This window comes from Ambystoma mexicanum, chromosome 5q (genome assembly GCF_040938575.1).
Source record: "Ambystoma mexicanum isolate Mex_15411 chromosome 5q, UKY_AmexF1_1, whole genome shotgun sequence".
Taxonomy (NCBI): Eukaryota; Metazoa; Chordata; class Amphibia; order Caudata; family Ambystomatidae; genus Ambystoma; species Ambystoma mexicanum.
Window position 1 is genome coordinate 59,787,012 of NC_090933.1, and position 16,988 is coordinate 59,803,999.

The 16,988-nt window shown below is 47.4% G+C and overlaps 1 protein-coding gene across 4 annotated transcripts in view; it reads right to left on the minus strand.

Moving 5' to 3' along the window:
• The window catches only part of RPRD1A (regulation of nuclear pre-mRNA domain containing 1A), an 897,566-nt gene that overhangs the window by 680,116 nt on the left and 200,462 nt on the right, over positions 1-16,988 (minus strand). The window lies entirely within an intron of this gene.

Here is a 16,988-nt window from a genome sequence, read left to right on the forward strand (position 1 = left end):
GGCTGTAGAAAACAGCCTCCCGTCCTGCATCCGCTTTGGTAAATGCTTCAATGTTTAATCACATGATCGCGGGGCGATCAGGTGACAATGTAACGTGGTCGCGTGATCGAAAATACAAGATATAGTCATCATAGTTCAGAAATCAAGATTACCTTGGGAGCTACATGGTAACTCAAATTCACTTGGTGCTGAAAGCGCCATCTCAAAAAATATCCCATAATTGGGAAAGACTAATTTAGGAATGATTGACAGCAATCTCCTTTGGACCTTTCAAAAAAATCTGTCCGCCATATTGGAACGAGTGCCCCTGATAAGATGTTACTGATAAAGCCATCCATGAAGTATGAATCACAAATGTAGCTGCTGCACAAAACATACAAAAAACACATCCATTTGATGTTAATTGGATTAAATCATGTTAGGAATTTAAAAATGTCCAATTTATATTAATTTGGACAGGGTATTACGAAAACCGCGGTTTCGATAGTGTGGTAATCACTTACAGAAATAAGAAGAAATGAATGTTCAATTCTTCTGTATAATTGTGGCAACTTCATAACATCTTACCTTAGTATGAATGTGCTTACTCAAACATTGCTGAAAGGTCATTACATTCTTAGAGAAAGCCCATATGATTGTGTACTATTGCTCTCCTAAGCATTTTTAACTAGTTAATTAATGACAAGACATAGAGCTCACCACCATCTCTGAGGGTACAATTCTGTTAAGTGTATCTGCATGATTATGTCTGGTTTACAACATCTTGCACTAGTATATAGAAACACACAAACATATAGAATTTACCCAGAAAAACCATGTAGTGGTATAGGATTGTCATTGTTAATATATATAACAGATTGGTTTAGAACAGATCCAATACAGCCAAAATCAATACTCTGTTTGCAGTCCTGTAAGTTAAATGAAACGACTCAAATCAAACTCTATATTCATCCCCTCTTCTTGAACCTTTAACTTTTTCTAAAACCAGTAATTTCATCTGTGGTATTGAGTGGTTGAAAAGTTTGAAGTGTTGTGCTACAGGAGAATGCATTGAGCCTGTACAGATGTTCGACTTTTGCTCTATCCGTCGTAATTTGACTTTTCTAGTTGTCAACCCTACATGGAATAAACCACATGGGCATCTAATACCATAAATTACATTTGTAGAATCACATGTACTGATGAGTCTGAGTTGGAATGTTTTGCCTGTGTATGGCTGAGTGATGCTGTTTCCCTTGATGACATTATGACAGTGCTGGCAATTATTGGAAGGGAGAGTGCCTTTGTAATTAGTTGCATCTTTCGTCGCTTCAGAGTTATCAGCGCGGACAAGGTGATATTTAATACTTTTGCTCTTCCGGTGTGCAAAAGTGGGTATGTTTTCAAATAGTTGAGCCAAGATTGAATTCATTTTCAGAATGTCCCAGTTAGTTTTAGAATGTTTTTAATCCTTTGGCTTTGTTCGGAGTATGTTGTAACCTATACCAATTTTTCCGACTCAGTTTCCATTCTTGATTCAAAAGTTTGTTGTCTCGATATCTCAGATGCTTTGTCTGTGCTGCCATCAATGTTTTTTCAGAGTATCCCCTTTGTCAGAATTTTTCAGGTAGTTTAGATTATTGTTCCACAAATTCTGTCCCTTCTGAGATGATCCTTTTGTATCTCAGAAACTGACTGTACGGAATACTTTCTACAGTGGTCTTGGGGTGGAAACTCAATGCTAGGAATATACAATTCTTGTCAGTTGGTTTATTATAAATTGTAGTCTCAAGTTTGTTGTTTTTGACATAAATCTCTACATCCAATTATTGAATCCGGCTGGTACTATTCTGTGTTGTAAATTTGATTCTCTGAGCAAGTTGGTTCAAATATTGGAAAAAAGCCATTAGCTACCTCGGTGTGCCTCTACATATTAAACACATCAATAAGTCGACAAAAGCATCTTAAATGTGTGCGAAGTTATGGATTATTCAACACCTTTGTGTGTTCAAGGTAAGACATGTAGGTGACTTGTAGCACAAGTTGAAGATCCCCTAAATTCCAATAATGCACTTGGAATGGTGATTGTGGCAGCAAGGTAGCCCGAAGGCAGCTGGTTGGTCGACCGGGTGGTTAAAGCACACTTCCAAAGGCTTACCAGGCATGGATCCTAGAGCAGGGAGTTGAGACAAGTTGTGCCCACTAGTCCAGTGGTTGAAGCACCAACAAGGGTCTTCTTGAGATCAGGACAGAGGATTGGGCTGGAGTGGAGGCTGGTCAGCTGCAACCGTCGTCCACAAGCCTTCAGCAGGATGCACTTCTTTGTAGGGGTCTTGGTACCAATGATGATCTGCAGGAGTAGTCCCTTTAGCCACGATTTGGACATGAGTCGCCCCCAGGTCTACCAATGGTAAGGATCTGCACCATTCAAACTGGCAGCAGCTGTCCAATAATGAACAGCCACTGGCCACACAATTTGTTCCCAGTACACATCTGAGGCACCGTGTGTCTGTTGCCAGGCAGACAGTCCCAGCCCCCACATCATCCAGCCACACAGACCACCACTTTGCAGAGAAAAACAGATGTTTTCCACAGGAAATGGCTTTATATACATGGCAATTCCATGCCAAAGAGGACAGAAAGAAGGCCAAGGGTCAGCCAAAAACATGGCATGGCAATTTTAGAGTATATCGTACTCTTTATAGCATTTTGCAGTAAAATGGAAAAGTGCAAGAGCAATAAGTAAAAAATACGGTAGAACAATATCCGCTGCCACCAGCCCAACCTGGAAACATTGTAATTGTAACTACAACGTTAGAAAACAAGTTATAAGACACATATCCTAACCATGATTCACTTTAAGCTAATGTGTGCAGTTCTAAAAATACATGGAATTCATTAATGGAGACAGTCTTCCAGTACTGATAGTTTTAGGGCCCCCATTTCAGAGGGTAAAATGTACAAGAGAAAGTTTCTGGTCATACCAGTGTTTAACCAGTGCTTGACCACCTTCAACATGTCATTGGGCCGCTGCCATCAGAAGATATCCTCTTTCTCAGTGCCAGAACACAGTCTACCCCCATTTAAGGTAGCTGAAGTATAGGGAGGGTGGGGTCATATCATATCGATCATATCATAATTCCTTCACTATGGCCAAAGGCCCATAACCGGGTGGCTAAAAAGAAGTACGAAGGGGCTGAAGCCAACCCTTTATTGAGGCACCTCTATGTAGACCGACAATAAGCATGGCAATAGAAGGTCCAACTTCCTTCTCTAGGGCTCCTCAAGAGCTCCACTCATTTTTTGAGGTTCCTGTTGAATTTGTCAACAAGCCATTTGTCAGTGGATGGTCGGCAGATGACAACGTATAACATCTCACACTCGGTCAAAGTTCATATAATTAGACAAAGCTAGTGACTCTGTCCAGAACATAACCCTTTTAGGGAAGTCAATCCTAGTAAAGATGCTGAATAATGCTATCGCTACTGACTTGATAGTTACCGTTTTGAGGGGGTAGACTCAGGATATCTAGTGGCATATTCAACAACCACCAGAGGATTAGAGGAGGATCAAGGGGGCGAACAATGTCAATAAGAACACCACTTTTGAGTTTAAGTGCTACCCTATTGTTCAGATGGATTTTGAGAAACAACCATGAGGGAGGGTACAGAGAGGCAAACTTAGTTTAGTGAATAGGGACTAGCCAAACTCAAAGTAGTGAAGATGACCAGTAACCTTAGACTTCAGGGTATAGGGGTGGTGTAGTGGTATAATGACACATACAAGCATTGAAATCCAATTACACAGCAAGTATGCAAATACCATTTATTAGACCTTAACATACTCTAAGCAATTCAAATCAGAGCCAAGTAGTACTGCTAAATCAACACCAAAAACACACAGTTCACAGTAAGTGATTTCACCTATGATCAATCACAGTTCACTTTTAAAACAGTTACAAGAGATTTAGAGATTAAACGTGAAATCTGTAAGTAGTAAAGTAGCAAAGAAACAGTTAAAGGAATGCTACAACCAAAAAAGCTGGGGAAACAGTTAGCCCTGCCTTATAAAATAAGGCCTCTGGCAGCTAAAGCCCCAGCATACTGCCCAACATGCTACAAACATGACATTTGGCATGTGGGTAGGTTCCATGTGTAGAAAACCCCCAGTACAAAATATACCTTTTCGGGGGGACGAGGGGTTGTAAGCAGTCTACAATGCTTACCCCTGCCATATGGCTCTTTGCACAGTAGTTCTGCCCTACGTCTATGTTACTTGTTCGTAAAGTTCAACAGTTCATTGTTCCTAAACGTTCCACACTATCAGCATTCTAGCTGACATTAGCGGCTTTCGTTGTAGTAACCAATCACTGATCTCTACGTCATACTGACCACAGCCAATGACTGCCATCTCCCTAAGCCCCGCCTCTGGCAGCCATCTTCAGATTTGGTAGCACGTGAAGTGGCAGTATGACCAAGTGAAGAGCCGCAGAGGGGAAGGCGGGAGGGTTCGCATGTGAATCCATGGCAGACCCATGCTGGAGAACAACAGTTGCAGGTAAGTAACTTGTTCCTTCTCCAGCATGGGGTCTGGCATGGATTCACATGCTCATAAATGAAGAATACATAGCAGTACACACATGCACAACCACGGGAGGTGGCAACAAGCTCAACATTAAGCAATACAACAACTCAACATTAAGCATCTCTTACCTTCTCACCAGGCTCACCTTAGGCGAACAGGTTGCGTAGCACTGCTTGGCCGACCCCGGACTCCTCCCTGGAATCCCGGTCAACGCAGTAGAATTTCATGAAGGTGTGCGTCGACCTCCACGTAGCAGCCCTGCAGATGTCCAGCAGGGGCCCACCAGATAGGAACGCCGTGGTAGCTGCGATCGCTCTGGTGGAATGGGCTCTCGGACGGCCAGGCAGCAGTCGGTTTGCCAACGATGACAGTACATGATACAGCCGGAGAGCCATCTGGAAATGGAAGCCTTTGAGAGAGCCTTCCCCTGACTGACAGGTCCAAAGTTCACAAAAAGTTGTGATGACTTCCGAAAACTCTTTGTGCGGTCCACGTAGAACTTCAGCGCTCTAGCCACATCCAGCGAGTGCAAAGTCCTTTCAGCCGGCGACGAAGGCGACGGGAAGAAAACAGGCAACACCAAGGGTTCGTTGAGGTGGAAGTCCGACGGCACCTTGAGCATGAAGGAGGGGTGCGTCCTGAGCACTACCCTCGTGTCGTGAAAAGTCAAGTACAGGGGCTTGCAGGAAAGGGCCTGGATCTCTCCCACTCGTCGTGCGGAGGTGATGGCCACAAGAAACGCTGTTTTCCACGACAGGAACTTCAACGGAGCTGAGTGCAGAGTCTCGAACGGAGGTCCCATGAGCTTGGTCAGCACCACGTTGAGCTCCCACGCCGGGGCGGGAGCCTTCACCGGCGGGAACGATCTGAAAATTCCCTTAATGAATTCTTTCACCAGACGATGAATCTTGATGGAAGCGTGCGCCAGTCCAGCCTTGGCCAGCGTCAGTAAGTACGGCAGTACTTGAGGAGCCGTAATCTGTAGAGGGTTAATCTTCTGTGCATGGCACCAGACAGAGAACCTTTTCCATTTGTGTCCGTAGCATTTAAGAGTTGAGGACGCCCTGGCCTTTGCAAGAACCTCTCTGCAGTCGGCCGGTATGTCGTAGCCTCCAAACTCACGTTGCAGGAGCCAGGCCTGCAAGTTCAGCGACTTCGGGTCGTGATGGAGGATGGCGCCTCCTTCCCTGGAGAGAAGATCCGCGTCCACTGGCAGCTTGATTGACGGGAACGCTGACAAGTCCAGAAGGTCTTGGAACCATATCTGCCTCGGCCACGCAGGTGCGACGAGGATCATCCTGCACCGTGACCTCTTGAGCTGGTTGATGAGCCGGATCAGCAACGGCAATGGAGGGAACGCGTATAGAAACAGGCCCTCCCATGGGAACGAGAAAGCATCGCCCATGCTCCTCGGCTGGGGAAACCTGCTGGCGAACCTCCGGCACTTGGAGTTCGTCGCCGTCGCGAACACATCGACCTGGGGTGTGCCCCACTGTCGGAAGAGGCGGTCCACTAGATCCTGTCGTAGTTCCCACTCGTGGCACGAGCGCAGCTCTCTGCTGAGCGAGTCGGCAATGGTGTTTTTTATTCCTGCCAGATGAAACGGCACCAGAAACATCCTTTGGGCGACGGCCCAATGCCACAGATCCTGCGCCTTCTTGGACAGGGCTGGGGATCTGGTACCGCCCTGCTTCCTGATGTAGAACATGGTGGTGGTGTTGTCGGTGAAGATCCTCACCACCTTGCCCTTGAGGGACGGAAGAAAGGACCTGAGGGCCCAAAACACTGCACGGAGCTCCAGGACGTTGATATGGAGGGACTTCTCCGTCGGAAGCCAAAGGCCTCTCGCGTGCAGATTTTTGGTGTGCGCTCCCCACCCTTCCAGGGAGGCATCCGTGGTCACTGTCTTCTGGTGGCCCGGGGTCTGGAAGTCCATGCCCGCCGTCAGATGAGCGCGGGTGCCCCACCACCGGATCGCTCGGCGGAAGTTCTCGTCGAGTGTGATCCTGTCCTCGAAGTTGCCCGTCGTCTGAATCCAGCGAGCGTCCAGGAACTCCTGTAACGTGCGCATCCGAAGCCTGCACAGGCGGATGAGATGAATGCAAGAAGACATCATTCCGAGGAGGGATTTGATGGACCTCACCCTGGCCACGTCCGCAACCAGCATCTGCTGCACCTTGCCCAAGATGTCCCTCGTCCTTTCCTCCGACGGAGAGGCCAGAAGAGCCACTGTGTCGAGTTTCGCTCCCAGAAACAGCGCGTCTTGCGCGGGCACCAGGTGGGACTTGGCGTAGTTTATGGAGAATCCCAGGTCCATGAGTAGTTGGACGGTCCTCGCCGTGTGCTCCGCGGCGGGTTCCCTTGTCTTTGCTCGGATGAGCCAGTCGTCAAAGTAGGGGTAGACGTGGATCCCCTTCAGGCGCAGCCGCGCCGCCACCGGTGCGAGGCACTTGGTGGACACCCTGGGTGCCGACCTCAATCCGAAGGGAAGGGCTCTGAACTGGTAGTGACGGCCTTGGACCACGAATCTGAGAAACTTTCGGTGTCCCTTTAGGATGGGGATATGGAAGTAAGCATTCCCCAAATCCAACAACGACAGGAAATCGCCCTCCTCCAGCTGACCCAGGACGTGCTGGAGGGTGACCAATCCGGAACTTCTGTGCCTTGATGAATTTGTTCAGTCGTCGTAGGTCCAGGATGGGACGCCATCCTCCCGTCTTCTTCTTCACGAGGAAGTATCTTGAGTAAACTCCGCAGCCCCGAAGCCTCTTTGGGACGAGCTCGATGGTGGCTTTTTTGAGCATCGCCTTTACCTCCAAGAGAAGTTGAGGGACGTGATGTTCCTTCCTGGCCACTGGGGGGACGCGTGGGCACTTATTTAGAAACTCGAGCGCGTGACCCTGGGCCAGGGCGTCCAGCACCCATTGGTCGGTGGAGATGGACTCCCAGACGCTGACGAAGCTCGCCGGCTGGCCTCCCACCGGGGTGCTTCGGTGGGGGCCCGACCCCACGGCCGGTTCAGTCCTGCTTCGACGAGGCTTTGCCGCCTTGTCCTCCCTGGCGACGACAGCAGGGTCCGCCCGACCTGCCTCGTCCCATGTAGGCTTCCTGTGACGACGAACGGGCCGCTTGACGATAGGTGGAAAATCCGCCGCCGGAACCTTTGGAGGCACCCTGCTTGCCTCCGCCGCTCCGAAAGGGCAGCCGTCATTGCTGGAGAACACCAAGAGCCCGGGCCGTCTCTGTGTCCGTCTTGATGGTTTGTAGGGAATCGTCCACTGTTTTCCCAAACAGGTTGCTCCCGTCGAACGGCATGTCCAAGACCCTGGTCTGCACGTCCTGCCGGAAGTCCATTGCCTTGAGCCATCCACGCCGTCTAAGGCACACGCCGTTGCCCAACTGGCGAAATCCAGTGTCCGCGATGTCCGTCGCTATCGTAATGGCGTGGTCCGACGCCACTTCTCCTTCCTGCAAGATCTCTAGGGCCTGCGCCCTCTTGTCGTCTGGTAGGAAGTCCAGCAGGGGGGCGATTTTGTACCACAACTCCCTGTCGTAGTGGGCTACGATAGCCAAGGCGTTGGCAGCCTTAATCGTCGTCGCTGCCGATGAGATGACTCTGCGTCCCATCGTGTCCAATTTCTTTCCCTCGCCGTCTGGCGGGGAGGTTGACGTAGAGGCCGATGCCCCCCCCGCTTTCTTCCTGGCCGCCGCGGAGACGACCGAGTCCGGGGTCGGCTTTGCCCGAAGGCACAAGGGGGCCGCATCCGGGACCCGGTACTTCTTCTCATACCGATCCCTTCTCGCAGGCGTTGTGGATGGGTTTTCGAGGAGGGCGAGACCCTCATCCCAGATATCGTCCAGTAGAGGTACAGCGAGGACCGTCTTCCTCTTGGTCTCGCGCCGTTGATAAAGGAAACCTTCCTTCTTCTCTTCCGGGCAGAGCTGGAAAGGCTCGGATGCCCTGGCGATCATGGCATGAAACGATCCAATCTCGTCGGGCGGGTAACCCCGGGGAGGAGGTGACGACGGGAAATCCTCGTCGTAAACCTCGTCATCTGTACCCGTCGCGGCCGTGTCCGTCCCCGTATCATCCCCACGGGTTGTGGACGGGGAGGAGGGCTGAGCAGGGCGCGATGGTTGAAAAGGAGGTGGAGGATGAAGCCTTCTCTTAGGAAGAGGGCTCCCAGAAGGGCCGGGCTCCGGGTCCCCCGTCGGGAGCGGTTCCTCCGTTGGTGGTAACGGCAATCTCATCCTTATCTCCGAGCATAAGGACTGTATAGCCAACAAAATGGCTGCCGAGTTGTCTTGCGGCACTGGTTGAGGGGATTCCGACAGGCAGTCAGGAGCCCCGTCGGCACCCTCGACATTATCGTCGTCTCCAACGTCTGGGTCACTCCCGACGGGCTGGTCGTCTTCCACGCCAATGCCGTGGCTTAAGACTTCGATCAGCTCCTCTTCAGAGGTTGAGGCCGAATCCACGATGACCTCCTGCCCCTCCTTTTTCTTCTCCGTCGGAGGTTTCACGGGGGTCCTGTCGATGGGCATGAAAGAGGACTCCCTCCGCGGTGGCAGGGAGACTCTGGCTTTGAGGTCACCACCACTGGTGTAGCCTCCACAGGCTGAGCCAGGGCCGCCGTGACTGTCTCGATAGAGGCCTTGGCCGGGTTGATCAAGCCTTTCACCACCTTAGGTGCGCTCACCGCCTTCTCCTTGAGGGAGGGTCACCGCCTCGCTCCCCCTCCAATGGGGCCTTCGAGCTCGACCGGGGTCTCTCCAGGAGCTTCGCCGGGTGCTCGGCCTACCTGTTACCCGAGCCAGAGCGTTGGCTCGTGGCTGATGGCGCCGGGGAGGATGCGCCCTGCCTGGCACCCGTAGAGCACGACCGTTCGGCGCTCCCGGTGCCAGCGGACTCGCGGTGCTTGGCCTTCTGTTGGGCCCCCGTCGCCGGGGCGCCTTCAAAGGTCTTAGAAGACCGCTCGAATTTCTTCTTCTTTTTCTCGCCTGACGGGCTCTTCCCTTCCAGCCAGTTGGCGAGACGCAGATGGCGGTCCTTCATGGTCCGCTCCGACATATTGCCGCAGAACGCACAGTCCTTCTCCACGTGCGTCTTGTCCTCATGCAGGCAGTAGAGGCAAAGGGAGTGTTCATCCTCCATAAAGACATTCTGAAGCTGGCAACCAGGGCAGACCCTGAACAGCTTTCCGGGGCGTCGAGCTTCCCTTCTCCTGGGCCATGTCCGAGATGGGCCTGAGAAACTTCTGGAGTCCTCCAAAAGCGTGGCTCGACGAAATCTTCACCCTTGAGGGGCGTAGAAGAATCCGACACGGGTCCCCGTTGATCGGATAAAGAAACGGTGGAGCTTGAGGCTCTTTTGACCGAAAAAGAGAATTTTCCTATGAAAAAAGCGCGAAAAAAGCACTAAAGCTCGAGAGCACGAGGATCCCAACACTTGAACGTGCGGTAAAAATCTGAAGATGGCTGCCAGAGGCGGGGCTTAGGGAGATGGCAGTCATTGGCTGTGGTCAGTATGACGCAGAGATCAGTGATTGGTTACTACTACGAAAGACAGATCAGAAACGAAACTGATACTGATTTTTCTTTACCGAGGATTCCCAGCCTGACGACGGGGAATATTCATGAGCATGTGAATCCATGCCAGACCCCATGCTGGAGAAATGGCACTTATGTTGAGGTTGCTTCTGCCTCAGCTGTACATCGAGACACCAATAATGTTTCTGCGCAATCTCAACGCCCCAACTCAAAGTAGCTGGAACCGATTTAGGAGATTCATGCTTTTCTCATGGTCAGCTTTATGTGACTTGCTCCAGAGTTGGAAACAAAGACAATTTGTTCACACTAGCTCCTAAGGGAAAGACTAGCAATGTTGTCTACAAACAAGCATTGGTTTAGTTCATGAAATACATTTCAAACTAGGACTGAAGTAGGAATTAACTTGCGAAGCACAGGTACATCTGCTAGTATGCCTACACAATGAAGAAACAAGTATTGGCAAAACCAATAGGGAAGTAAAATGTTCCAGTGGTAAAGAAACTAAAAAGGTATGTTTAAAAGATTAGGGGTCCGCTTCCAATCCCACTGTAGGGTAAGCCGGGGGCACAGGGGCCCTTGTCCAGAACTCCTCCGATTATGACGAGGCAAGGAGAGATGGGAGGACTGTACGCCCATACATGTTTGTGGTGGGGTGGCTGTAACGAGGTATGCAAGCTTGCCCCCCCTACCCCTTACTCCAAAACTACCCTTAGGGTTCCTAGTTTACCTGAGACCACTTGCTTTGATCTTTGGGCTGTGGGTGCAGTGGACATTTTTGGGTCTTCCTTGACGGCAATCCTCACTCAAACAAGACTGTTCCTGATATTTTGCAGCAGAAACAGTCAGGCACCCAAGATGCAGCACTTCTGGTCCCACGACAAAAGACACAGAGGACACGATGGAAGGAGGCAACAGTAAAAAGCACCACAATCTAGCAGTGGCAGGCGTCTCATCAACTAGGGAAAACAAAGACACTGCTTCAGCAAAGCCCCAGTTTGTGGTAGAGCAGCAATTGCAGGGGGACAGATCTTGCGCCACAGGGTGGCGGCCTGTACGTTTCCAAGTTGAGAGCAAGAACAGGGACCGAGGCACCGAAGATGCATTGGATGGAGCTCGTCAGCTCACAGGATGGTTCTGGGATGCCTCTGAATGCTCCACAGGCAGGATCTTATTGCAGGGGCCCATACCATATCTCCCCTTCAACAGACATATCCCTGGCCAGAGTGCGGATTGGGATTAGAGTAGACCGTCCCAGACCCCACAGCTTGCAAAATCCACACACTGACGCTTTGCCAGGGAAAGGGCTTACCTTACATGGCATTCCCTGACCTAAGAGGGCAAGAAGGCAGCCACAGGGTAAGAAGGCACCGCCGTTTGGAGTGTATGGTTCTCAACATGGCATTATGCAGTAAAATGCAATCGTGCATGCGAGAAAAAGGACACTGTAGAAAAATATCACTGGCCACAGCCCTTCTTGGACACCTCATGAAAGTAACAGATGTTACTAAAAGGAAAAGGATACAAAGTACCCATGCCACAATTGACTCGAAGGTGTGTGCAGTTTAAAACAAAGAATTGCGCGAAGAGAGACAGACTTCCACTGCAATGGTAGCATTCGGTCAGGGGCCTTGTAACTTTGGCTCTCCTGATGCTTTGCACTACAAAGTCCATCATCTCTATCCAACATAGTTGAAAGGTGTCATAGGAGCTTCTGTCCAAAACATCTGCAGAGCCACAGCCTTAGGGACCTACCAGTGTACAGATGAGCTAAGCAAGGGAAGTAAAGCAATAAGGTTTTACTTCCCACCAAAGGTCCAGACAGGAATTAAAATTCAAGCAAAACGTTGTGGAGTTCCAATGAGGTCAATGGAACGGAAGCAGGAAATATGTTTTTTGCTAACACGTATGTTATCCCTCTTTTACGATCCTCTGTCCCAGTGTGCCATTGCCAAATTCAAACTGAAAGCCTATTGAGAATATAGTGGTTAGTTAAAACGATCTCCCTGCCCTATTTGTTATGAATGTCAAGATGTTTCTTTTTGAATCAATAAATTATACATCTAACAGGAAAGAAAATGTCAGAGCTTAAGTCTAATAATAGCAATAGTACTTTTCAGAGCGGATAATGTGCTTGCAGGGTAAATGTCTTTTGGTCCCTTCTAGAAAGAAAAGCCTTGATAACCAGCTTTAGAAAACTTTAGTAGATGTGTATTTAAAGGTTTGATTAAAGGTAATCTAGTAGATCTAACTTCAACAGATGTGGACCACCTCCCATAATGTGTTACAACAATCCACAGACTTCTTGAATATGAGTAGTCATAGTTGCTGGATGCTGCTTTGTACACCATACAAATTATTTCTCTTTAGCGGCATGGTAAGCATTTTGGCTTTTAGTTCCCACCTTTAGAAATGCATTCCCATCGAAGGAAAAAATGCAGCCGATTTCAGATAACGTGCTGCTCGATTAAGTATGCTTGGTTGCGGATGGCAGGCACTAACAGTTATCTAAAAAGAGCATTTGCCATTAATGGAAGTTTCATTGTTTAACTGCTGACATTTGCATTGGGTGACAGATTCCTGGTTGCCTGGCCCTAGTAGGTTCCAAGCTTTCTCAGAGTATGGAATCATTTTTGTGACAAATGACGGAATTCAGTGGCATCAATGGAACGATAAGTAAATGTATGCCATCAACTGCAACTGACCCCTAGTGCATTTCTAGATAATCAGGTTTGGAGAAATCTGTAGCCATGGTTTGGGCAACATTGGTCATCAGTGGTTATAAATATAGCTTTTGTTGGCCTTCCCATGTTCACAAACATCGGTTGGGAGGCTAGCTCAGGCGCAAAGCGATTGTCTTGGAAACAAGAGCACGGAGCAGCATAGATTTGATACCCGGTCCAGCACAACATTTCTTTTTTATTTTACACAAATGTGTTCTGACTCAAGACTAATTATTCACGACTAGGTCTGCAATATTTTTGTTTATCCCTGGCATATGTTCGGTTCTAAAATGTACTCTTTTGTACCGCCCTATATCACTTTCTTTTATTTTTTTAAAGATATTGAGATTGCATAAAAACGTGCCAGACACCGACATCTTTGAGGGTAGGCCGTGATGTTTACTCTAGTAAATTGAGTCACTTGTACTATTCTAATCTAAACTGGCTCCAATCCGTTTATGAAGGCATCTGGCATAAAGATGAACTCAAACAATATCTGTGGACACTTGCTGTTGGGCCCCTCTGAAGTGGTCATGTGCAGGTGCACGAAGGACCAAATGAATACAGCAGGCCATTAGGCTCGACCGTATCATTGCAGTTCTCGCTGTCAGATTAAGGCATATGGAAGAAAAGAATCACTTTCTGAATTGCCAGGATTGTATCTAATGTAAGAAATGTCAGCAGACCGTCTCTATAAAAAATCTTAGCAGCAACCCTCCACGAAGTCTGTGGCTGTCATGTAATCCTTTTTTTGGTCGAATCGAGGATGCTCGGTAAGGTAGTTATTTGAGCTTCTCTTTGCTTTTTGCTTCAGTGACTGGCAGGGTTTTCCCTCTGAAGTTGCTAAAACTGTCAACAAGTAGTAATCATTTTGTTTTGAAGTAGAGGCTTCTAAATCTAAGTTTCGTTGTTTGTCTGGCATGGTCTAGTGCAGTTTTCAACACGGGACCTTAGATGTCTTTTAGGTCCATACTTTAATTTGACTTAACAAAACCCCAGAATGAGTGCCTTCAAGTCTTTGGTTCTTATTTAGGATTAGTGTCAGTTAGTTATGGGGTAGTGCGAGACATTGCAACACCACGCCATAACAGATTCAGCATTGTGAACAACTGCCATATTTTTCTTATGAAGTCTTCCTCGAACAAATAAGGTTTCTCAAGATAGCAATATCAGCATAAGCAGAAAAAATTGGTCTTGTTTTGTATCGCTATTCATGTAGTGTCCATCTGTGTCACCTAAACCAAGGTTTCACCTGTTGAGCCCCCAACATTAAACACAAAACTATAAAAATAATACAATCCCAAATACCAAAAAGGTATAGAAGATATACAATGTTTGCCCTTAAGAGTACAATCTGCATTGGATAGTGTGGTGAACCAGAAGAAACACTGACGAGAGGACATGGTGTAACTTGTGTATATTTAAATAAAAAGGAAAAAAAAGCCTTGCATTTGCTAAGAGGGGGATTCCCTTCCTAGAAAACGAAGGTGCTCGTCAAATGTCCAAATAACCAAAACATAGTCCTCTGTCCTACCCTGTCCAACTACCTGGCCCTACCACTAGACAAAAAGCAAAATTAAAAAAAGACAAGTTTTATCTATGGGGTAGAGGGGCTGATACAATTCTCAATCGCTCCCACCCCCTAATAAGCTGCACACTCCTCCACCAACATCCGCTCTGCGCAGCTTATCCCCTGCTCTCGCATCAGGGAATCGGCTCTTCCAAGCAAGGCCTTCCATGTTCTTATATGTGCCTTGGTCCCGGTACGCAACAGGATTCTGATTATTCTGGATTAAGTCTGAAGGGGGCTCACAGTATGGGTGTTCGACAAGTCGAAAGACTAACTATGAAATCTCTTTGGTCCCCATAGTGGTAGAAAATACAGACAGCAGGGAGTCCTTCGTCTCCACAGGGGACTTTTCTCCCAGTGATGTCCTGCTTGCCCAAAGCCCTACAGAGGGTCTCAATGGGGGTGACTCTCCCTTGGGGAGAAGAGGCACATTTCCCAGATTCGTCACAATAAGCGAAAAGTCCTGAATTTGTACAATCAAAACATTAACAGTAAAATACAACTAGAATAAATCTAAAAAAATCCAAAACCGTTTAAAAAAATAGTAACAAACCACTAATGAAAATAAAAGACAATACATAATTATATATTAGAAAATCATTTACATTTTATGAAAACGATCAAACTACTTAGAGCCATCAGCTTGTCTACAGCTAGCAACTTAGGCATCCTTATAGCCCATTGGGCCAAAGGATCTCAGGAGCATTACCTGCCACTTTCTTCTTGGGATACGCTACCAAGGGCAAAAAATAAGTGAATTAACCGCTAGATTCTAGATATCCCAGCCCCACAGCTGCACATTCCTAGACTTTCTCTGGGTGTCAATGCGTGCCTCAAGGCTGTATGATTTAACTATAACATCTTGAGACGCACAACCTTGCAGCTAGGATTCTATCATTGGTTAGTGGTATGATATTGAAACAGCTGGCATTGCTGGAATAGGCCATCTCTAAAGGAATTCTCTATAGGAGCTCTTGATAAAATGTAACATCCATCCATTTCATCAGAGGAAGGATAGTTCAAGGGCAACGCATTTGTCTTGGAAACAAGACAAAGCGGCGCAACACAGGTTCGAATCTCGATCCCAAGGTTAGAAACCACTCGCTGGTATTAAGCTTGTTATAAATGACCAATAAAACAAATACATTATTGTGTGGGGGACGGGGTAAGATATGGTTTCCTTAATGGTATCTCTACAGGGTTGGCCAATTAGATCAGGATGGGTAAATGTGTAAACCAAACCTCTTTCCGTCTGTTAATCTTGATTTTATAAGGAACAGTTGGACAACAGCTCTCGAACCAAGGTTTTCAATAACAAATCACATTCAAATGTCCAGATCTTAACCCATAGTTTTACAGCTTGTATCCCGATTAGAACCTCAACATAGGGAACATTAGTTTCTAGATGTACAATGGATTTCGGTACCTCCACATAAGCTGTTTAAGTGTTCTTAGACGGTCAATTATATTTGGCCCCCAGACTTAATAGGAATAAATTACTTGGAATACTGATTTAGCACTATACACTGATAGGACTGTTCTAAATAAGGAATAGCAGATCTATTTACATAAAGCAAAAAAAACTTCCCACGATTGATGCATAAGGATTATAGTTCTTTTGGTATAGGAGGCCCATTTGCAGTTGCCTGAAAAACAAACCCCAATTAATCATAAGTATGGGCTCTTTCAATATTATGATTATTTAAATTGGAATTTCATTTTGATTTTTGTGTTCCTACTTAAAACAATGACTTTGAGGCATTTATACACAGGCCATTGTCAGCACAGGTGGTCTCGAAGGCAGCCAATAGTTTCATAAGAGCCAATTCTGTTTTGGCGAGCATCATGGCACTGTCCGTGAACATGAGCAGAGCTAACACTTCTTTTAAACTTTTTGGTTTGTACATTTTCAAGCTCGATACAGATGCCCCTTCCTCTACCTATGTGCAGTGATAGTCCTCAGTCTGCCTTCCTTGGGGTCATGTCACCCGAGTCGTCAGAATCATGTGGTCTTCATCTCATTGTGCCAGTGTCATCCAGCTGTCCAGTCACAGGAACCATCTCGCCAGAGCGCAGAACCATTCACTAGCCGGACCTAACCCAGACACTGAAAGTGACCTCTGAAACCTCGACCACCTCCAAAAGGAGGCAACATTCGAAGAAAATGGGCCCAGTGGATTGAGAAATCCCAGGGATCGTTTTTAAAGAAAAGGCAAAAAAAAAAGGGTGTTCATCTACATACCAGTTTCTATCTTCCCCCCACACTTCGCACCGCAGGGTTTAACACGCGCAAAATCCTAACCCTACCTCTCATTTTCATTGTCATGATCGGTGGAGTCTTGCAATACTGAACAATTTCACTCACCTGTTTACTATGCACAAACTTGTTCTGCTAATTTAAAGACTGCCAACTTCCTACAAAGGACCAACTTTTGGACTTGTGACTGCTTGGGGCACTAGGCCCCATCCACGTAAGCAGAGGAGGTCTTTCAATATAAAGAACTGTAATAGTGTTTTAACTGTTAACTTATCTTGATACTTGGCTGTTGCTAACTGGTTCCACAATACTTATCTGTTTTTCTTCA